Source organism: Ochlerotatus camptorhynchus, unplaced genomic scaffold, assembly GCF_037179485.1.
Source record: "Ochlerotatus camptorhynchus isolate MF236.1 unplaced genomic scaffold, CSIRO-AGI_Acam_v1.1 ptg000262l, whole genome shotgun sequence".
In the NCBI taxonomy this organism is placed as follows: domain Eukaryota; kingdom Metazoa; phylum Arthropoda; class Insecta; order Diptera; family Culicidae; genus Ochlerotatus; species Ochlerotatus camptorhynchus.
In genome coordinates, this window is record NW_027040752.1 from 735562 (window position 1) to 760521 (window position 24960).

Genomic DNA, 24960 nt, shown 5'->3' on the forward strand with positions numbered 1-24960 from the left:
TATCGATGTTGCAGAATGCACCGAAGCACTGCTAGGTACCGAAGAAATCTCGTCCATGTTACTGCTTCTGTGACAAAACATTCTCACATCGTTCCAGCATCACTGACACACATTTCATCGAAAACTGCATCTCCCATGCTCCCTCTCACTCTGCTGGGGAACATGCTCAGATATTTCGGGAAATGCGAGCGCCGGAGAGCAATTACACGATGCTGTCAGTTTGGAGCAGGGATCGACTGGAAATTCCGTAACGGAACATCGCATTCCAGTCGATCCCGTTCAATGCTTGAACGCCCAAACTTGGTACCCCACTTCAAGATTCCGAAATTTCTCAACCCAATTTCAAACTGACAGCATCCGCCCCCTCATCTTTTAGCAAGCATTCCACGTCGGACCGCGCCGCGACGTCCGACGTCGTCACACCTTGTGTCGCTTGTAACGAGCCGCTCATGAATAGATAAAATGTGGAGCATAGTTTTGGCAGCTCACAACCACCACCACCACCACCACCACCACCTCCGTCTACCGCTGCTAGCTAGCACTGGGCTGGTAGCTACTACTTCAGTCAGTCCCCAGGATTTCTGTGAGTGACTGTTTGTCTATTATTGTTCTGCGATTTGAGCCGTGGCGTGCCAGTGTGTGTCGTTCCCAGGGAAAGCACTCCCCACCGGAACAGCGCATGCCCAGGACTCCACGTGTAGCGGTGTGAGTGTGGGCAGGAGTCTGCGCTGTAGCGCTGCAAGAGGAGCTTTCGCGGGCCGACGGTGAAAGCTTCCGCACTCGGGGATTCTCACTTTGGTGAGATGGGGCCGAGTGCTTTTGCTCACTCATCTCCCGAGTGGGGCCGTGATCCATCGGATATCACGGTGGGCTCCGACGCGGGCTCGCGAAGGACCAGCTCGTCAGTTGGGTGCGACACGTGCTGGGCAGTGGACCGATGTTTCGCGTGCGGTCTAAATTTGGGCGTTTTCCGGAGATATTCCAGTAGTTTGAGGGTCGTTCGAAGCTCGGAAGGCCTGCTAAGTAGTGCAAACTAGGACCTTAGACTTATCGGCAGTAGTTGATCGTAAATTGGGGAGCATCGTCAGTCTGACAGGCGGATTTTCCTATACGGTGTATCTTGAGTCAAGATGGATGATGCTGATAAAAGCTGACACATCTCTCGGGTTCGGTTCAGATTGGGGCGGCCGCGGTGTGGTGGAGGCCCGGCGGTGCCACCGTGTGGTGATAAAGGAGCTTTATGGCACCGATTAGTGTCGACGAGGAATTTCTCGGATGAACTCGGGTCGTCTTGCGAAGTGTCTGTGTTTCACCTCTGAGATGTGAGCAACATTGTACCCGACTGTGTGGAACCGATGACGACGACGACGGGTGCTGCTCCAGTACAGGTTGTGCTTTCGCGTGTTGAACAACGCGGTTGATCCTCCAGTGGCTGGCTGACTCGATGCCCCGGGACGTCAAGAGTGCCGCGTTTTGAAACTTAGTTGAGAGAAGATCAAAAAGGAAAGGAGAAGTGCAGTGAGGAAGGTGCAGGGCAGTTACTGTGGCTCCAGTTTGGTTTCTGGGTGGATGGAATACTGGGTCGATGAAGTGGTTCGAAGTGGTTTTTGAAGAACAAGTGTTTTAACGAGAGTGGAACGCGATGAGTGAGTCCTTCGATATCTGGAAGCAGCAATCGGTGTCGAAGCTAGCAACATGAGAAACCAGTTCAGGTCGAATTCCTGATAGCAGGAGCAGGTGTCAGCTGATGGAATGAAGAAGTGCTCAAGTGGTGAGGGAATGTGAGCTGGATAGTGAAATCCTGAAGATCGTCAAGTCGGGGGAAGATGTGACGGCGAAGAGTTGGGATTCAATCCAATGAGAAAATACTAGCGAATAATGTAAGCAAAACACGTGTAAATAAGCAAAGCCAGAGCTACTCACCAAGTGCAGTGTTTCGTGTGCGGAGGCTGCGAGAGAAAAAAAAAAGAACCAAGTGTGTTGTTGCAGAAGTGAAGGAGCAGAAACGTTGGATGTTTGCGTCGTGTGAATCGCTAATCGTAAGTTGGTCGTTTTATCGCTAATTTCTTCTTCGTACACGGTCGGGATATGACGGTTTGGGATGAATGAAAGCGCACTAGCGAACTGGTGTAAAACTGAGGGAGTAAAGTTTTGCGAACAAACTTGGACCAGATCCAAGTTTTTAGCGTCCCAACTCTGTTAATGTTTGGTATTTATGATTGTTTTGCTCAGACTTTTTCGCCTATTGTGTGATTCGGTGGAGGTGGATGAACTTTTTGGGGTTCAGAGCTTTAATGTGGTTTTGGTGGAGACAGGATGTGCTATTTTCCATCTCAAGCTGAGAGTGTACTTCCTGTGTTGTATGTGGCAGAATTGAACTGACCATGAATCGCACGTAGATCGAGAGACAAGGGTCGTCCATCGATTATCCTCTGCGAAAGCAGCAGTCGGGCAGACGAAAAATGTAACCTCCGGGTAGAAGCCGAGCTGGGGGGCGGTGATGTGGGTTCAACAGATGCTATGTGGATGAATTGAATGGCAAACCGTATCTATGGGTGGATGTGAAGATTTTGGGTTCGCCAGGGCAGACAGATTTATCGGTGACAGTTTCCCATGGTTCATATCTCGCTTATTTCATTTGATTTCATGTGCGGGGAAGGTCAACAATGAAATTCATGAGCGGTTGAATTTTTTTTCTCTTCCGACAGGCAAAGTCGAATAGCAGTGTTCAGTTTTGACTGAGGACACTGATGTTATCTGCTGTATAATAAGGATTGTATGTGTGTTGAATTCATGTGAAATCTATGATAATGCCAAGGCTCGGAGGCGGTGGAATTTGAATAGCGGGCTCGTTGTCAGAGTCAGTGATGATTCAGCCGGAGGAATATTAACAGTCAGAGTATTTTGGTGCCGAGAAGCATCACCTCGAAGTTTGCGGGCTCTGAAAGTTTGATGTACCAGTTTCTAAAATGTTTCCAACTTCAGCCTGACTGCACCGTTCTGATTTAAACAGTTGTCATTCCAGGCATGCAATAATTATTTGGATAAATTATGGTTAGGACGTATGATTTATTAAATTCTTCAGCACCTTTGACATCAAGAAACTCGTTCGTATACTATTCGGTTGACTGATTGACAATATATCCATCGTTATGAAATGGATTTAAAATCAGTGCTGTCATGGAAAATTTAGATCTGGATTTGCAAATGTGCTCACGTCAAATCTATGCACCCGCTTTAAGGAGCGTCCATAATCGTAATTAAAGGAAAGACACACTAAACTAGAGTATGGGTAAAGTATGTCTGTAATCAGTGTTGTTAGTAAAACTTTAAAAAAATCTTGTGAACCCATATTAGTTTCTCAATTCAACAGTGGATCAAAGATCTAAAAAATTTCACAGAACATTTAAAAAGGTTCCACAATTTCACTGAATTTCATTGAGTGATCCAGAAGTTCCTAAATTTTCCTAAAGTTTTCGAAACTTAAGGTCGTGGAACATCCCTCAAAATCTCTAAACTTTCCTGAAGTTTTCGTTCCTCCGTGACAATGTTTTCTAATTTATCAAAAAAGTTCTCAGAAGTGCCTTAGCGTTCGAACGCAAGCAAAATTTCTGGTTTTATAACGGTCCTCAGGACCATTCTAAGCCTTATCGACATCTTCAAAACCATGATTAAAGCGAAAATGTTACTTGGGAACAATTATCGTCATATTGATGGAATTTCCCTCAAAACCCCGCAATATTCCTGACATTTTTTAGAACATTCCTGAGAATTTAAAAATTGTCTAAAATTACTCAGAATGTCTTGAAAATTCCAGCAGTTAATGAAAGAAACCGATGTGAATATTTCTGATTCCCATTAAAAAAAAACTCTGAACATTAAAAAAAAAAAAAAAGCAAGTGACTGGAAATCTACAAACTACTCCGAAGTTCTCAGGTCACCTCTGAAGATCTGAGAACGTTGCTGAAGTTTTTTAAATTGCCTGATTTTATTGTTACGTTAAAGGACCTGCATTGAGGTTCTCTGATCTTCCATGATTTTCTTGACGCTCTCCGGAAGTTTGTGCAGTTCTCATAAAGTTCTACATCTGAATAGTTGCCCAGAAAATGTCTGGACTTCTCTTATGTTTCGGAAATATGTGTGAAGTTTTCTTAATTTCTCAGGAGTTCTCTGGATTCAAGCTTCTCAAAATTTTCCAAGAACTCATGGAGCTATCCTGGATTTAAAGAAATTATCCTTTACAGATCTTTAAACATTGTTAAAAGTCTGCACTTGCCTGAAGTTATTGGGACAGTCCTTAAGATCTCTTCCCAAGTAGCAATTTCTGTTATACGAAGGTTCTGTAGACCATTATTTAGACTTGTAGAATGCTATAAAACCTCGATAAAACTTGAAATGTTACTTGGGTAAGGTTGTTTGAAGATCTCAAGAACTAGGTTGTCTCAGGATCTTGGAATTTTTTATGAGTATTGGATTTTAAATTTAACAGTGGATCATTTGTGGCCTAAAGATCTCTAAACTCTAACAAATTTCTCAAGACTTACCTGAATTTTTCAGAATACTTTAAAAGGTTCTGTAATCGTTCTGAAGTTCATTGATCGATCCGGAATTTCCTAAATTTTTCTAAGTATTTCGTAACTTAAGGTCATGGAACGTCCCTTAAAATCTTTAAACTTCCCGGAAGTTTGCGTTCTCAGAATTCCCTTAAAGTTCCAACGCAAGTATAATTTCTGGATTTATCACGTTCTTCAGGACCATTCTAAGCTTTATTAACGTCTTCAAAACCATGATTAAACCGATTATGTTACTGTTATGAACATTTCTGGACTTCTCTCATGTTTCGAAAATATGTGTGAAGTTTTTTTAATTTCTCAGCAGCTCTCTGGACTTAAGCTTCTCAAAATTTTCCAAAAATTCATGGAGCTATCGTGGATTAATCGAAATTATCCTTTACAGATCTTTAAACTTTTCCAAAAATTTTTACTTGCTCGAAGTTATTGGGGCTGCCCTTAAGATCTCTGAGGTTGTATGATGATCTCAAGGACTAGGTTGGCTGAGGATGTTGGAATTTGTTTTAAGGGTATTGGGTTTTAATTGGTTAATTTTTGGCCTAAAGATTTTTTAACTCTAACAAATTTCTCAAGACTTACCTGAATTTCTCAGAACACTTTAAAAGGTTCCGAAATTGTCCTGAAGTTAATTGATCGATCCAAAAGTTCTTAAATTGTCCTAAATATTTCGTAATTTAAGGTCATGAAATCTTTAAACTTCCCGGAAATTTTCGTTCCTCCCTAACAGTGTTCCCTAAATTATCAAAATGTTCTCAGAATTTCCTTAAAGGTCCAACGCCAGCGAAATTTCTGATTTGATTACAGTCTTCAGGACCATTCTTATCCTTATTTACGTCTTCAAAATCATGATTAAACCGATTATGTTACTTGGGAACAATTATCCTCATATTGATGGAATTTCCTTCAAAACCTCGCAAAATTCCGGTCATTTTTTGAAAATTCCTGAGAATTTTGAAATTTTTTATAATTTCTCAGAAATTCTTGAAAGTTTCAGTGCACAGGTCAGTTACTTAAATAAACGGATTTGATAACAAAACAACGGAACCTACGGTACGAGATGTCCACGGTTCATCCATTTATTGAATTCTGAAGCATCGTGTTTAAATCTGGATTTAAACAGACCCGATGTTTCTAAATCATCTTGCCCCTTAAATGCTGCAAAGTAGACCTGGCCGTTTTCATATATTTTACGTATCTATGATGTGCAACATATACCAAATAGAATACAAAAGTGATGGAGGTATATCTATCATTTTCCAGGATGCTTTCATGAACTGGCTGTGTTGCTGTTAGATTAGTTAAAGAAACGGATTTGAAGATTTCTGATCGTTCTTCAAAAACTCTGAACGTGCCAAGAATATGAAAATGCCTGAAAATCTAAAAACTTTTTCAGGTTGATTTTACGTTAGTTGAACTGAGGTTCTCTAATTTTCTCTGATGCTCTTAAAGCTACCCGGAAGTTTGTGCAGTTCTCGTAAAGTTCTAGACCTTAAGATTTTCCCAGAAAATGTATGGACTTCTCTTATGTTTTCAAAATATATATGAAATTCTCAGTAGTTCTCTGGACTTGAGATGCTCGAAATTTTCCTAGAACTCATGGATAACAATCATCCTTTACAGATTTTTTTTTTTAATTTTCTGTACTTTCATGAAATTATTCAAGCTGCCCTTGAGATCTAAGAGCTCGTCTGAAGAGAACTAGCTGGTCGGATGTTCTTGAAATCTGAACTTCTCTGAAGTCTTCTTGACTTCCCTGATGATCTTAGAACTTCTTAAAAGCTCCTGCAGTTTCCAAGAAACTGTTGAAACTACCTTGAAGTTCTCAAAGCTCCCTTGAAGTGCCTATGATTACATAGAAGTTCTCAGATTTTACCTTACTATCCCGCAGTCTGTCCACGGAATTTTCCCGAAATCCCAAGTATTTCCTTTCATTCCTCTAATCTTCTTTGGTGTTCCTAAAACAAATTGTGGACCACTCTGAAGTGCTCTATTCTAAGGTGAAGTTCTCGTTACTTTTGTGAGGATGTTTCTGGAACTACCATGAAAATCTCATATCATCCCGACGTGTTTTGCAGTTCTTTGACTTTATTGGAGCTTCTGTGAAAGTTTAGAAATATTTATTGAGTTCTTTTAACTTTCTTAATGTTCTCTGAAAGTCTTTAATTTTTTTAACTTCTTGAAATTTCTCGCTGCCTTAGAAACATATTTGGCCCAGGCTGAAAGCCTCCCTAATGAAGAAAACCCAACCTAGTCGAACTTTCCTGACGATCTGGCAATTTTCCTAATATTCATGGAACTATTTCTAATATCTCAGAGCAACGACAAAGTTCACGTAGCATCCATTAAAATCTATAAACTGAATTAAAGGCATTTAAAATCATAAAATCTGTGATAAGTTCCTGCAATTTTCTTGAATTTAATGGAACAGTTCTTTAAATTTTGCTAAAATTGATGGAACTGCCCTGAGATCATTGGAACCTAATACTGAGGATTTCAATACGTTCTCGTTGTTGTGGACAATATTGAAGGCCTTAGAGCTATCCTGAAGTTCTCAGAAGGTGAAATTCTCGGAATTATCATTAATTTTTCAAAACTATGCTACCCGAAATGTTTTCTGAGGGAGAGAAGCTACATGGCAGTTCGTGCGGTTCTCTTAAAGTTCTACACCTGTAGATTTTCCCCAGAAGACTGCTGGACTTCTCTTTTGTTTGCAATACATATATGAAGTTTTCTGAGTATCTCAGTAGTTCTCTGGACCAAAGTTTGACGAAAGTTTCCTTGAATTCAAAGAGCCATTCAGAATTAATAGAAAATATCCTTTACATATCATTGGACTTTCCAACAAGTTTGCACTGTCCTGAAATTATTGGGACTGTCCTAAAGATCTCTGAGCTTGTCCTAAGATCTCAAAAACTAGCTGGTCTGATGTTCTGTAGATGTATCCACAAGTTATTTGGACTTCTCTGAAGTTTTCTTGACTTCCCAGAAGAGATTAGAACTTCTTAAAAGATCCTGCAGTTTCCATGAAGCTAATCGAACCACCTTGAAGTCTTCAAAGCTTCTCTGAAGTGCCAAAACTTACATGAAGTTCTCAGATTTTGTCTTACTATACCGCAGTGTGTCAATGGAATTTTCCCGAAATCCCAAGTATTTCCGTTAAATTCCTAAACAAAAATTATGGACCCCTCTGAAGTGCACTATTCTACCCTGAAGTTTTCGTTATCTTTATAAGAATGATTCTGGAACTGCCCTGAAACCAATTCAACTGTCCTGAAAATCTCTGAGCATCCCAAATTGTTTTGCAGTTCCTCTAAAATATTGGAGCTTCTGTGAAGTTTCTGAAATATTTATTGAGTCCTTTTAACTTCCCTGAAAATCATTAACTTTTGAACTTCTTGAAATTTCTCGTTGCCTTAAAATTGTTGAAAATTTTGAAGCCCTCCACCCTCGCAATTTTCCTCATATTCATGGAACTATTTTGAAGTTCAATAGTGACTTGAATCATCAATAACTTTTGATCCTTACATTTTATCGAAAAACAATCTTTAGCAAAGTTGTAGCTGTAAAAATTTACTACACCTACAGATGTCAATTTTTAGAGCAGATTAATAGAGTAAATTATTAGATAAATATGAACACAAAATTTGGTTTTCCCATAATAATTTCCATATAAACTTCAAATGGTTTGTGCCAAGTCAGTTTCTTACTCAATGAGTTCAAATTTTGGAAGGCTAATCAGAAACCAAATAGGAACCGTTTGAAAACTGTGGAGCGAAAATGTCAAATTTTGCATCAGTCTATTGATCACGTCACTTCCATTAAAATTTCTTAACTGAATTGAAGTAATTTAACATCTTTGAACTTCTTATAAGTTCATGCTATTTTCCAGAATTAAATGTAACAGCTGTAAATGTCACAATATGTCCTATTCGACCTTTTGTCCTCTGACCTTTTGTCCTCCCACCTTTTGTATATTCGACCGTTATACCTTCGACCTTTTGTCTTTCGACTTGTTGTCCTACCACCATAGAAAGGCACCTTGATCATCAGAAATATCTAGACTTTCGGGGAAGTTTTAGGATAATGATTTCGTTGCGATGATTTGAACTTCAAGAAAGTACAGTGAAAATCTAAAGTCTAATTTTAGAAGCCATTTCGGGAACCAAAATGAAAATTCAACAATTTCATGGATGTCCAAAGACCTCGAACGATGTTAAACAATTTTCAGTTAGCTTGGAGAACTTCAGAGAAGTCCAAAGAACTTCAGAAAAGCTGTGGTTACTGCTTCAGGGAAGTGCCAAAAAATAATGAGAACTTCATTATTCGGGAATCATGAGTCAGGGGAAATTAAGGGACGATCATTGCAGTTCCATTAATTTAAACCCGTAAAAGCCCGGGACAAACTTTTTATTTTCAAAAATTTGTATCTCAGAGATGCCATGGCCGATTAAAATGACTTTTTTTAACATCATTCCGGTGAGTGGTTCTTACATTTGTTAGGTGGTATTCCCTCCCTCTCTCTTTTCTATATATTCAAGAATGTGTTGGCACGGGGGTATTTTTTCAATCTTTATCATATATCTTATATATCATTGCGACAACATATTGATTTTTTTCGTGAAACTCCTGGAAATGATAGAGAACATTCATAAGACCACATGGCTACCATGGAACCGGTTCCGGATGTTCCGGATTATGGTTCCAAATGGTCAAATTTATTGTCTGTCATAACAATATCAAGCAACATATTAAATCACATCTACTCGACGAAATATGACCAATGGTAATTAAAACGACGTCCACAGAGCCATATGACCACCGTTAAATCGGTTCCGGATATTCCGGATTATGGTTCCACATGGTCAAATTTGAAATCTCTCATAATTATATCAAGCGACGCATCAAATCACATCTACTCGATGAAATATGACCAACGGCACTCAAAACGACGTCAACAAAGCCATATGGCAACCGTAAAACTGGTTCCAGATATTCCGAATTATGGTTCCGTATGATCGAATTTTATATCTCACACAACCATATCAAGCGACATATCAAATCACATCTACTTGACGAAATATGACCAATGGCACTAACACAACAATAACAAAAACTATATGTTCAACATTATGGTCAGTGTTTGGAAAATCATCCTCATATATCATTCATTAAGGAGCCTCCCAGAGAGAATAACAGCACTGTTTAGAGACCCACGGTGGCACGAGGACGATCATCTGGTACTGTAGATACAAATTACCAATTGTATGAAATGTAAAAAAGATAACAGTACTAACTACCCAAGTAACAATACAAGCTGAACATTAAGAACAGAAGCTGATTATTGGTTGATTTAAGGTGTACAAAGCTGATTAACATCAGGCTGAATATATAGTTGATTAGTAGTACATGAAGCGAATTGTATCCCCATAATCCAACCTCAAATAGGTAAGCTGATCCAAAGATTGAACAAGCCTTATTTAAACTTAACACAACTCCACAAATTAGCAATACATTCCACATATTTTGATAGCTTGATTTGTTAAATGTCGTCAGTGTCTGTGTCATTTTCACTGCCTACCTTTCTAATTACAGGCAGTGGCAGCAGACAAGGAAAAGGAGATTTTTAGGAATAGCTATAGGTAGAAGTGGTCTACGAGGACGTCAGAAGTATTAACATTTGTACTTCTGTGTTTTGACTGTTCACCACTTTATATTGTACTGAATTTTCAGACCGCATTCCAAAAATATTACTCTATTATGGCACTAAAATAACATCCAAATGACCATCAAAATAAATCGCGTGCTTGTGTCCACATTGAGTAAAGTGCACATGAAAATGACATTCCTCTCACCAGTTGTTGCTTACAATTCTGCATTGCTGTATAATACTCTTCCGGTTGCTGTTATTCTACATAAATTTGACGTGCTTCAAGTTAATGATCATACCTTTTACCACACATATGTCTAAATGGTCCAGAAGGTATGGTTGACGCCTATGAATCAGCGATTGCCGGTTCGAATCCCGAAATGCAAAGGTAATTTTTAGACTTATATTAACAATATAAAAATGTTAATCCAATTAGTCAGCAACAAGTTAAAGCAATTTCCATATAAATGCGTAAGACATGGAACGGTCTCCCATTATTATTTTTGAAATAAAATTAGAAGGCTGAACAAGGGTTGGAAAAGACTGTTATTTAATGCCTTAAAAAGCTTATAATGTATATAACTGTTGAGCTTTTGGCTGATTAAATCACCAGATTTAGATGTTTAAAAGCTGGACAAAGGTTAACGTGGTCTATGTACAGCAATTATTCAATCTAAGGCTGAATTGAAATCGATTAATCAGCACTTGTTAAGCATCAAATTGTTACCTGGGTATGAATAACTCCAAAATATAAAGCAATTAATTTTTAAACCTCATTGGTGATTGCAAGGCAAAACTCATAGGTGAATTAACTTATGCTTGAGATTTGAGTTGTTGAGTTCATCCGAAGTGAATGCAGGCAAATCCGTTGTCTATCAATTTTTGTTTCTAATATATAAAATATTTGGTTTAAAATTTATAAATAGCCATGAAAAAGATGATACAATTATACAAACTGCCTAAGATACTCAAAACCGTTTCAATTGATCCCGAATTCCATCACTTACGTCTTGTGGAAGGTGACCAGCTTCCAATCCATTCTCCATTTGTTCTATCGACAGTTCTTCTGAAAGAATTCGCTGGGATTTGAATTTTCCCAATTTGGGTACAGCTTTATGAAAATCATGTAAGCATTCAGGCATCCAATGTCAATAATTTCAAAGAAATTTTTTTTGATCCACTCTGGACCTTTCCTTGCATCGATTGTATTTTTCGTTCTTTGATCTCCTGCATCGACACCACCCTTGGCATGATTGCAATATTTCACAACATCCGGTTTTTCAATTCGAGGATCTGTTTCTTGGATGCTTTTTGAAGCAATCAAGACGATGGGCTTCTTTCTCTTGCGTTCAAAATATGACGTCAATGTCATAAATGTGCTGAATCCTTGAATGATTGAATTAGACTCTCGTCCTTTTGAATTAGAAATTCTGGTGGAATGAAGGGTTTGTTTGATCTGTGATCATGTAAGTGCTGTTATGCCACAGGTAGTTGACGAGGTCTATGGATGAGAATAAATTATCTGCTTTTACCTCCCTTCATTCATTCAAATATGAAGAGACGAGATCAGTGACCACCCGCATAGCTTGATTTTTTTCGGGCATATTATGCACCTTGCCCGTATATACTTGCAAGTTTAGTATATATCCTTGAATTGAAGAACAAACTCATATTTTGATCCCATATTTGCCGGGTTTCGATTTCATATAAACGTGGAATTGGCAGTGTCTTGTGGATACGAAGAAATTTAAAGCCGTTTTTATCAAATCGTGAACTCGTTTTATACATATATAAAGTAAAGCAGATCTGGCCATGAGAACTAGGGTAAGTGGTGCTAAACGTGAGAACACCTTGGTAGTAGACTTTAGTGTGCTGCCGAAGCGACCAGATGCATCTGTCGTACAGAAATTCATGTACGGTGAGTTGAAACTGGACATAGCGGACACTTTAAACATCCAGTTTCACAATGTTAGAAACTGTGTCTACGTCGAGATGGTAGATGCAGCAACAGCCAAGCGCTACTTTGCATCACACCATCTACAACACACTATGCAGTGCGAGAAAAAAGCTTACAAAATTCCCGTGTTCGTGGAAGACGAAGCCGTTAACATGAGAATCCATGATCTCCCTCCGAAAACACCTAACACGGTGATTTTAGAAAGTATGCGACCATACGGTACTATTCTTTCGATCAGCAGAGAAATGTGGAAGAATTATTTTCCCGGCATCTACAATGGAGTACGTGTCGTACGGATGAAGCTCAAACAACTCATCCCTTCCTATCTAACGATCGACGATGAGACAACATTGATTACATATCGCAATCAAGGAAAACCCTGTAGGTTCTGTGGACAAAAGGCTCATCCCCGACAAAAGTGTAATGGCTCTACATCATGCATTACTGTAAATAACCCTACAGACGCAGAAAAGGTCACAAACGATGAAAACAGCGAACAAACATTACTCGATACCAATCAAACCCAATCTACAATAGGCGAAACCAGCAAAAACACCCAGCACCAACACTCTGATGGAAACAATAGCGCACAATAATCGACGGATAGTGAATCGGATGAATTTCTAACCGTCACCAACAAACGAAGGCTGTCAACGAAACAAAAACACAACAATGCGAAACAATATATTACGAACCAGGGTTGCCAGAATGATGAATCAGCAGGAAATGAAAATTCGATGGAAGTTTCGAAAGACGAATTGTCACTTCCGGACTCACCAGTCAAGACGAGGAGCAAAAATAAGCAGCTAGGAAGAAAGTGAAAAAAAAAATGAATTTGAATCAACTGTATTTTTATCTATTATTTTTCAGAGACGAACCAGCCTACGGCTGAAAGTCTCTTTAATAATAAAAATCAATCAATCAACTAGGGTAAGTGAGCTAGTTTTTGGTCCTAGTGGTCCTCTAATTGGCCCTACCTTATTTTTTTTTTTCATTCTTTACCAAATTTATTTAGATGCACGATTAGAATATAGATTTTGTCGTATATCTATGCAAATAAAGCCTGGGAGCGACGCATATTATCTTGACACCTGACAACAAACTTGTCGAACACCGATCGAATTGGTTCAAGTTTGTCATTGCTAACTTGGAACCGCAGAGGACGAGTGGACCGATCGTCAAACCGTAGGCCGATATAGATTTGCTTGAATCGATTTTTACTCATTACCAGTCGGTAGAACTCAATCCGCCAAACTTTATCTGATGTCCATAGTTGATCCAAACTGACATGGTTTTGTTTATTTCGACCGGTCGCAATCAAGATGGCAATAAATCCTAGCATTTCGTTTCTTGTTACAGGCTTCCAGCTTTCTGAGAACCTTTGTACGCCATAGCCATTTGTACAAGAAACCATTTCTTCAATAATTTCGGCTGTAAAGAACGCTTCGAGAACAGGTCGTGGAGTTTTCATGTTTTACAATGACTCGCTGGCCCAATATTGAGTAGATGAAATTCACCACCAACGAATGCACTTTCGCTAGAAGTTACCTCCCATCGGTATTAATTTTTACCTGAAAGCAGGTGTAATTGATTTTGAACTGCATACACGGCCATGTAATACCTCTCACCCCAGCAGGCCTGAGTTCAATCCCAGTCGGCACCGCCGGGATATTCTGAGGTATAACATCTCTGATCACGCCTTCTTTCGGAAGGGAAGTAAAGCCGTTGGTCCCCGGTTCATGAGTTGATATGTTGATATTTAGACTCTCGGGGAAGTTATAAGATACTGAAGAATTAGTTTCGATAATTCAATGGCAGTTCCATGCAAGGTTGCAAAGACTCATTTCAGCTAAAACAATGTTTTTCTAAATTATGAAATAATTAGATGCCATGATCAAATTTTGAATTGGTAGGATACAAGAAGAGGTTGCAAAGAATGTGTTTGACATATTAAACCTGTTTATTTCACTTCATGAGAGTCACAGTCAGCGATTTTTCACAAACTCACTCACTCACTCACTCACTCACTCAGCGATCAGCAAATCGCTGATTGTGACTCATAGAAAGCAAAATTTACAGGTTTTATGTTTCCAACGCATACTTTGTAACCTCTTCTTGTAAGTTACAAGTAAAACATGCCATCATACCATCTTTTGGTTTTATTATTCCGAAAAACATTATTTTAGCTGAAATGAGTCTTTGCAACCTTGGTTCCATGAACTTCAGGAATGTTTTGGCAACAACAGTGAAAATCTAAGATCTAATTTTAGAAGCAATTTAGTGAAACTAAAATAAGATTATAAAATATCAATTATGTCCAAAGAATTCCAGCGATGTTATTCAAACTTCCAGAAAACTTGGAAAACTTAGGAGAAGTCCAGAAAACTATCGAAAATTGTTGGTAACTGCATTTAAGTTCAGAGAACTTCAGGAAAGAGCCGGAAAATTCTGAGAACTAGAGTAAAGTTTCATGAACATCAGAAAAATGAGAGAATCAAGAACCAAGGGAGCTTGTTGTAGCTTATTGCAGTTCTATTCAGATAAACAACGGATTTTTTTTTAATTTCTTGGAATAATTAGACTATAAACTAATGAAGAATTAGTTCAGATAATTTAAGGGCAGTTCGATGAACTTCAAGAAAGATTTGAGAACTACAGTGAATATCTAAGATCTGCATTAATTATTTCGATAAATTTTAGAAACAATTTTGGGACTTTAAAAGAAGTTTCTAAAATTTCAGGGAAGTCCAAAGAACTCCAGCGATGAAGGCAATTAAAAAAAACTTGAAGAACTTTAGATAAGTCCAGAGAACTTCCCAATAAATAAAGGTGCCGGTGGTCTAGTGATAAGCGTGATTACCTCTCACCCCAGCAGGCCTGGGTTCAATCCCAGTCGGCGTCACCGGGATGTTCTGAGGAATAACATTTCTGATCAAGCCTGCCTTCGGAAGGGAAGTAAACCCGTTGGTCCCCGGTTCATGGGTTAATATATAGGGTCCAGGTGTGGTAGCTGCCTCCCTGACGTCGGTAGCATTGGTGCTCAGCAGAAAACAAATCAAGGAAAAAAAAAACTTCCCAAAAACTTGGGTAATTCCATAGAAATCCAGTGAGCTATATTGAAAATCAGGGACATTCTAAGAACTTTAGGAAACTTTCATGTAGGGGAAATGGCTCTAATGTTGGCCTATGGATCGTAGATTGGGCCCATCGCTAAAAATCGGTTATTTATCAATTTAATCTATAGATGAACGCGTCATTGGGACGGTATTAATAGATATTTTGGTCGCTATTGAAAATTTAGACGATTGCTAAATTTATGTATGGGCCCAAATAAGGGGCATTTAGGCCGACATTACATCCATTTCCCCTACATCATGAAAATGTGGTTATCTATAATCAGAGAATCTTGAAGGAGCATCGTTGCAGTTCCAGTAATTTAAGAAAAAAATGCGGAAAATTTTAAAAAGTTCCTAGGAGTATCTTGATTATCAGAAAAGTGTTAAGACAATGAAGAATTATTTTCGATAATTTATCCATGAACTTCAAGAAAGTTTTGAGAAATGCACTGAAAATCAATGATCTACATTAATTGTTTCATTACAATTTTAGAAACAATTTCTGGAACAACAAAAAAGTTTATCTTCCATTTAATTCCACTTAATTATTTTGTGTCAGAATGTCAGAAAAAATCTCCGAATTTTTTGTAAAATTCCTAGGATTCGGGTGTGATTTAAGAACTAGTTTCGATAATTTGAGGGGACATGGCCTTCAAGAAAGATTTGAGAACTACAGTGAAAATCTAAGATCTACATTAATTGTTTCGTTATAATCTCAGAAACAATTTCGAGGACCTAAAAGAGATTATATCATGTCAGGGAAGTCCAAAGAACTCCAGCGATGGTCATACATTTCAATAAAACTTGGAGAACTTCTGAGTAGTCCAGAGAACTTCCGAAAAACTTTGTTAGCTGTCCAGAAAACTTCTGGGAAGAGCAGAACCATTCTGAGATCTTCAGAAAAGTTTCATGAACATCTGGAAAATTCTGGAATCAAAAATTAGGGTGGCTTAGGGGAGGATCACTGCAGTTCCATTAGTTTCAGAAAAATCACAAAAAGATCTGAGGAATGTCAAAAATTTCCGGAAAGTTTTAAGATAATGAAGAGTTAGTTTCGATAACTTAAACACACTTCGATTTTAAAGTTCATGATTTGAGAACTACAGTGAAAATCTAAGATCTACGTTAAATGTTTCGTTACAACTTCAGGAACAGTCCCCCCGTCTCGATGAGTCTCATCGTCGCCCACTGGTCACCCACCATAGCCGGTCGAACTCCGGACGAAGCTAGAACAGCCGTTCATACTGGCGACAACGCTCTGATGAGACAACGAAACCCTACCCCAAGCTCCTTCCCTGATCCTATCCTTCGAAAATGTACCCTTCTAACCTCGAGTAAGCCGCGAGTAATCGGCCCAACTCCTACTAGACATAGAATTAAGTGAATCTTGTTACACACAGTGAACAATGAATTATCGGCTCCGTAAAGCTAACGCGATTGAGCCTTCCAAATAAACGAACTAGATAAAAAAAAAAAAAACTTCAGGAACAATTTCGGGAACCTAAAAGGAGATTCTAAAACTTCAGGGAAGTCCAAAGAACTCCAGTGATGTTAGGTAATTTCCAGAAAACTTGAAGAACTTCAGTTAAATCCAGAAAAATTCAGAAAAGCTTGGAGACCTTTAGAGAAGTTCATAGAACTTCAGAAAAACTTTGGTACCTGCATAGAATTTAACCCAGAAAACTCAAGAGATGATCCAAGAAATTCTTAGAACTTCAGGAAAGTTTCATAAACATCAGAAAAATGTGGAAATCTAAGAATATCCCGAGGGAGGCGACTCTATCTACGATGCACGAAATATTGTAGAGTAGATAGAAAGAAGATTTATAACGATTTTGAAGATTTCCTGCAAAAGATGATGCGCGATGCAAGTAGATGCGAGAAATGAAAAAAGATTTTTCGAAGATTTATTCGCTAGTGTGAGATTTTTTGAGCATCTAGAATTGAGATTTAGATGTGTCGCCCCCCTCGGAATATCCAAACTTTCGGGGAAGATTTTGAAGAACTAGTTTCGATAATTTAAGAACTACAGTGAAAATCTAAGATCTACAATAATTGTTTCGTTAAAGCAAACAATTTCAAGCAGCGCCGGTGGTGTAGTGGTAAGCGTGATTACTTCTCACCCCAACAGGCCTTTGTTAAATCCCAGTCAGCGCCGCCGGGATGTTCTGATGCATAACATCTCTGATCACGCCAGGGAAGGGAAGTAAAGCCGTTGGTCCCGGTTCGTGAGTTGATGGGTCAAAATGTAGGGTCCAGGTGTGGGAGTTGCCCCCCTGGCGTCGGTAGCATTGGTGCTCAGCTCGGAAAGCAAGATCGACGGAAAACAAATCAAGGAAAAAAACAAACATTTTCGGGGACCTAAAACAATATTCTAATATTTCAGGTGAGTCTAAAGAACTCTAGTGACGTTAGTTAAATTCCAAAAAACTTGCAGAACTTCAAAGAAGTCTAGAGAACTTTAAAAAAAAACTTTGGTGACTTCAAAGAAGAACCGGAAACTTTGGTATCTTCAGGGAAGAGCCGGACAGTTCTGAGAACTTTAGGAAAGTTTCATGAACATCAGTAAAACTCGGGAACCAAAATTCTAGGGAGCTTATGGAAGGTTCAGAGAATTTCAAGAAAGTTTAGGGATTTTTTTGGTGAGCACAATTAAGTTCAGAGCGGCATCAAGAGCTTCAGGAAACATGATGGAACATTAGAAGTGCTCCGAGAACTACAGGAAAGTTTTAAGAAATAGAGAAGGTTTAGTAATTTATATTTAATTCCACTACGTGAATTGCTTCTCATTGACAGATACGCGTATTTCGTCTACAATGTGCCGACTTCTTCAGTGTCGAATACTCGACTGATATAATCGACTGAAGAAGTCTGCACATTGTTGACAAAATACGCGTATCTTTCAAGGATAAGCAATTAAGATAGTGGAACTAAATGTAAATTACTAATCCTTCTCTTTTTCTTTATACAGATATTCCACTAAGAAATCCATATTCACTAGGATTCAGGATAATTGTTGCAACTTCAGGAAGTTCCTAGAATTCCATAAAAATTGCGACAGCTTTTTTAGTCTAACGTCCAACGAAAATCAGGATAGTTCAAATATTTTAAAGAAAATACCGTGCGCAGCAGGGTAATTTCGAAAACTTCGAAAGAAGTTCAAAACAGGTCCATACTCCTAAGAAAATTAGAGAAACTTTTAATAAGTTCTGAGGACTTCATAAAAGTTCACTGGACTTCAATGAAGCGCAGGTAGTTTCAGGAAAGTCCAGAGAAATTCACGATAGTTTAGAGAATTATTGATGATTAGAGAAGTTACGTGAACTTCACGCCATTTCCAAGAGCTTTAGGATACTTCCGAGATCTTCAGGGCTGTTCTGTTAAATTTTCAGAAACTCTAGACTTTGCCTTACTTTCAATATCTGACGGTAGCAAATTACAGTCGTGTTGCATGTTTCCCTATCTGGCTTATCATATACTCGCGACGAGTTTCGTTATTATTGCTTCCCGATTCTTGTTTCTGAACAAAGACAGTGAGAAACAAGCATGGTAGATTTTTAACCAGTTCGTTTATTTGGAAGGCTCAATCGCGTTAGTTTTACGGAGCCGATATTTCATTGTTCATTGATTGTAACAAAATTGAACTATTCATATGACTAGTAGGAGTTGGGCCGTATAATCGCAGGTTAGAGGGGTACATTGTCGAAGGATAGAATCAGGGGAGGAGCATGGGGGTGAGGTTTCGTTGTCTCATCAGAGTGTTTTCGCCAGTGCGGTTCTAGATTCATCTGGAGTTCAACCGGCTATGGTGACCAGTGGGCGGCGATGAGACTCATCGAGACGAGAGGACAAGACATACAAAAACTAATAAAGAGAGGCAACAAATTGAACAGTGATTAGTAGTTTGGCTTATTAAGGTGAGGGTCTGGATTAAACTCTATAGCTCTAGCTACGCCTTGAAACCGATCAAAAATTCCATCTCCATCATTTCTACTCTACCATGTTTCATACCTACCACCTCATTCTCCTAAATCCAAAAAATCAAATCCTGACCTCTGTAAGCTGCCCCAGAACCCACCCCCAAAATCATTATCCTTCTAAATTTCATCCCTTGAACGATTCCAGCAGCCATTTTTCATTTTAATCCAACGTCGCTTTTTCTTCAATCGCTCCGAGCATCCATCCTCTTCTGTTACGGAATCACTTCCTCGGTAAACATCAACAACCCATTTTCTTCCATTTTGAGCATCAATTGACGCTTTTTTTTGCCCCCAATCCGGCAAACACCATCTTCTCGACCTCTCTCCGCCGTCCATGGATCGAATTGCGTTCTTCGCCGTTTTCCCATTCATGCGCCACCCAATCGATATCGATTCATAAATCAATGGAGACAGAACTGAAGGCCTGTTGCCTCTGCCGCCATGATTAGATTCCGTTTTTTTGTCCTGAGACAAAAAGCAGTGCGAAAGCGTCTTTTTCTCAAGCGAACAGCTTTTTTTCGAGCTCGCTTTCACACTGCATAACTTGCGCCACCACTTGACTCGATTCGGCTTGATTTGAAATTAAAATCTCCCATTGAAACGTTCGGGCAGGCGTTTTTCTGGTGCTGGTTCTCGTGACACGATAATGGGCCAATGATGAATGAGACAGTTCAATCGAGTGGAAATGGAAATGCTGTTGAATGCTGCTTCGAACTAGTTTTTAATGGCCAACGACCTGCATCACTCTTCACAGGAAATAATATTTTTAACATTCTTCGAAAACATTTCATCATTTTGTTTACCCCAACCTGAACCGCTTGAAGCTCATCTGAATAATTTATTGAATATCTTTCCTCTCAACTGATAGGAAAATCGGCACAGCGTAGGTCGATCAATGGTCCGAAAAATGACTTACGTCATCCGGCCGAGTTCCGCCGAACCAGACGCAATCTAATTAGATACACAGTGACGTTCTCCAATCGAACGGGGATTCTGTGCGATCAAGAGACTCCGGGGAAAATCAAGTTCAATTGGATGTGAAACGCGTTAAGTAACTTTTCCTCCCCGCGGCTGGGGCACGGTGGTGGCGGGCAAAACAGAAAAGTTTTCCTATATACAACCTTCCGTGGTTTGTACGTGGAGCACTTGCATGGATATGCGAGGAAAAAGTTGCCTACAATTATCGAGCTTTGATTCGGGGCGTTTTGGGGTTAAGGGAAGCCAGCAAATGAAGTGTTTTGGCGTAAATGTGCGCTGGTCTCTGCAAAGTTACCTCCGTAGTCAGCGTTTGTGTGTGCGTGTGAGTCAAATCGTGTGCGCACAGTTCCAAAAGTTGATTAGAACTTGGTAAAGTCGGTTCCGAAGTCGTTTTACCCGCTCATAATATGAAGTTGAATCACGTCCAATCAGGTAGATTGCATTGTTGGGTTTCTGCGAAAGTTGGAATCTCCGGAGTATATTTAGCGGCGAATAGGTAAAGTGATTAGATTTTCACGGGATAGGCTTTCCTGGAAGCGACTGTTCTAGCAGGGGACTGAAACTGATCTTTTTTTTCTGAAGGAAGGAACGGCTGGAACATTGCCAAAAAAAGAAATCATCTATCTGAAGCTCGGAGAACAAGCAACGATTTTTCCATATTCTTCATCGAGATTGATTTGAGTAGCATAAGACAATGTACTGCCTTAGAAGCAAATTAATATTGACATGATGAATTTTCTTAGTCTTGGTTTCAATATTTTGAATTATCAACGGCGCTGGTGGTGTAGTGGTAAGCGTGATTACCTCTCACCCCGGCAGGCCTGGGTTCAATGCCAGTTGGCGCCGCCAGGATTTTCTGAGGCATAACATCTCTGATCAAGCCTTCCTTCGGAAGGGAAGTAAAACCGTTGGTCCCCGGTCTATGAGTTGATAGGTCGATAGCTAGGGTCCCCAGGTGTGGAAGCTGCCTCCCTGGATTCGGTAGCATTTGTACTCAGTACGGAAAACAAGATCGATGGAAAACAAATCAAGGGGAAAAAAACATTTTGAATGATCAAAACCACCGGAATGTTTTCTAAGTCTATATATCTGCCAAACTACGTTTGACTATTTTCACTTGATTAATTTCATTGTGGCATTTTAAAACCAACTTGTAAAGTTTAATGTTGTTTTTAATGGGTCATAGTTAGCGTTCTTAAGACTTCAAGCTAACTACGACATTTTTCATTTTTATTATTTATTTGACATTTTTCCATTTTGTTTATGATTTTCGAAAAATCTTTTTTAATTTCTCACATCTACTTGCATCGCGCATCATCTAATTGAAGGAAATCTTCAGAATCGTCATCAATCTTTTTTCTATCTACCGCGCTTTGAGGATGACCAGAGAACTACAAAACAGGAAAATTACAAGAACTATTAAGGAGTTTTGAGGAATTATTTAATATTCCTAAGCACATTTCAGGAATGTTCCGAAAACTTCAGGGAAATTTGGGAGTCTTCAGGGATTTTTTATGAATATCAGGAAAATTTCTTCCAATCTACCGTAGGAAGTTTCTGCCAGCGTGTCCAGGAGGTTTCTTTCGTCTTCTCCAGGAAGTTCAATTAATTTTCCCAGAAATTTCTTTCGTCTTCTTCTGGAAGTTTGACCGTAAGCCACAGGTTTTTTGACGTAGGACTACGTTTTTGATTTCTATATGGGGGTACACTTTGTGAAAACCGAAAATGGAACATGTAACAAATTAAGAAAGATTTTGAACGTTAATAACTTAGCTGCCCCTGGTCCAATTTCAATAATTTTATCACCAATCGATTAGAAATATGGCTACGCATCGATAACAATGCTTCCGAATGTTGATTTTTAACAAGAAACTATTGAAAAACTGGTAAATGCCCAGCATTGTTCAAAAGCGTCGAATTAACTAACAAATCCACCAATTACCTACATGCATATGCTGCTTCCCCAGCACAGTCGTCAGAGAGTAGTAAGTAGACGAAACCAGTCGAAGTGGCATTCGCCTCCGATCCTCGGGTGCGTGCGAATAGGGAGGATGGAATTGCGTTATATTTTGCACACTCATCGCCATATTCAGAACCAAACGCAAATTCTTCAAGATAACCACCATCCGTCGTCTGTCGATGCTGTCACCTATACTAAACACGCCAAGCGTAAGCGGCCATGGATATCATCTACGTTTTGAAGTGACAGAGACGCACTCTGTTTGGTTTCGGATTTAACCACTTTGGCAACAAAACGGCTCTTTTCAGGGCCACCAAGTTTATTACAGTAAAAAGTAGGAATAGAATTTATCTGCCTGTTTGTCCATATTCAGAACCAACGACCACACAAAATGCTCATGTAATCAAACTGGAAGCAGGGGTACAAATTATTTTGATCAACCTTGATCAACTTTGGATCGCCACGGCCGGATATTTTCGATGGAAGAAGCAACAGTCTAGCATCTAATTCGACGAAGACGACAGGAAAAATTTTTGAAGCCGAGTTATTTACGAAAGAGAGTGTCGATGAAGAGAATCGATCAATGTAGATAGGACCTATTGAGAAATTTGTTTTCCGTACTGAGCTCCAATGCTACCGACGCCAGGGAGGCAGCTCCCAAACCTGGACCCTACTAATCGACCCATCAACTCAACCGGGGACTAACGGCTTTACTTCCCGAAGGAAGGCGTGATCAGTGATGTTATGCCTTAGAACATGCCGGTGGCGCCGACTGAGATTGGACCCAGGCCTGCTGGGGTGAGAGGTAATTACGCTAACCACCATCGCCGATATCTTTTAAGGTGATATCACGCCGAATGAGAACGACCCAAATTTGAGTTTAGTTATCTCAGAAATAAAGTGCAGGAACTCAGCGATGAGTAAATTTGCCTCATGGTTTCCCAGGGAAAAATTCCCGAATTTGAGAAAAGTAAAGATTGGATTCACTCAGTCTATTGGTACTACTCCGAGACTGAATAAAAATTTCGTCAATTTCTATATTTTTTGGCAGATTGTTTAGGTTTTCCACAGGAAACCATGAGACAAATTTACTCATCGCTGAGTTTCTGCACTTTTGCCGATTATGAGTGAACTAAACTCAAATTTGGGTCGTTCTCATTCGCTGTGTACGCAAAAGGAAAAGAGCCAGTGTCGCTACTTGATAGCAAACTACTCATAATGGGAGGAGTCTTTGTAGCTTTTATACCACTTGGTTGCACATCATTCTGCTTTAACCTGAAAAGATATAAAGCAGCGCTGTTGTATGGCAAACAACAATAGCAGCTGTAGGAAGGTGGTGGCTAGTCCACTCCTTCACACCTAACAAGCACCAATTGACTGGTTGTCACAAAGGAGGAAAAGGCTGGTAAAGAAGGCGCCAAGCGTCATCGCAAAGTTCTTCGAGATAACCGCCATCGGTCGGCTGGCTCACCATGGTGGTGTCAAACGTATCTTCGGTCTGATCTACGAAGTGTGCTGAAGGTGTTCCTGGAAAATGAAGTCCGTGATGCTGTCACCTACACTCCTCTTCAACATAACGTAGTAATCTTGTAACCAAACTTGGAAGCAGGGGTGCAAGTGATTTTGATTGATTATCTTTCTTAACATTCTCAGTTTAGAGTAATTTTTTATTAGAGATATTGACAAGCTTTGTGCGGCAAAAATTTGCGCCTTCTTAAGATCTAAAAGTTATTTGAAGACACCTTTGCTGAGAAATTTGAAAAAAGAAAACAAGAGTAAAACAATTGTTTTTTTTTTTGAGCCACCCATACTCAATTTAAGAAAATAGCTCTTAATCGGCCAATTTAAAAGATACAAAAAAGTTCTTTTGTACAAAGTTGCTTGAAATTAGCTCAGCTATAACTTGGTCAGAGAAAGTGTACTTTAATTTATTCAAACAAATAAGTTAAATTTTTGATTTTAATGATAATAGGAACCACCCTAGAATTCATTGTCATAAAAATGAGGGCATAACTATAAGGGACAACTTTGTAGAAGAGACTTTTAGTCTAAAGTTTCAATTTCAGGCTCAAAGCATATCATTCCACCTAAATCTGCATTCTGGACCACTGTGCACTGTCGGAGAGTGTCGAGCATTATCCAGGCGACTATCCAGTCGGGATTATAAGTTCTACTGCTCCAATGTCGTCCGAATGTTGCTGGTCAATCCAACGGAAACGTTTCAGAAGCACAACACCTTTCTGCTCAATATGGAATAGGAACTGCTAAAGGTGATGATTCCGTGCAAGAAGCTCTCGGAGGTTTTCGGCGTCGGAATGGATCATGCCAAGAAGAAGGATCCAAGCTAAGACGTTCGGTTTTGCCGGTTTTGCCGGAGGTCCGGGAGAATTCGAGTATGTTGAAAGCTAATAAGGTTGAGTGGAAGCAGTAAAAATTCCATGTGATTGGGCCGTGGAAAGTAGCTCGGCCTTGTAAGAACCCTACTTTTCAGCAGCAGATCAATTGGTCATATACCATACCCAACTCACTTGAAACATACCGAACTACTTTTCACGGTACAATCTCAAGGAATTTATATTGCTTCCACTCAACCTACTTAACTTACAATTTTTTTTTATTTTCTGTTACAAAAATTGAAAACCATTTATTTCATCTCGTATAAGATTACACCTATCCGAAAATAAAACTACCTCTTTACTTGGTTCTAATTTAAACAGAAGTGATTCTTCAAATTCACATACGTCGCATCGG

General features: G+C 39.3%; 1 protein-coding gene across 1 annotated transcript in view; it reads left to right on the forward strand.

Moving 5' to 3' along the window:
* Positions 1 to 925: 925 nt before the first annotated feature.
* Positions 926 to 24960, forward strand: part of mmd (mind-meld) — a 1436357-nt gene continuing 1412322 nt past the window's right edge. The window contains exon 1 of the mRNA XM_065226841.1: positions 926 to 2039. The gene's annotated coding sequence lies outside the window, so the exon portion shown is untranslated. The remainder of the gene's footprint in view (positions 2040 to 24960) is intronic.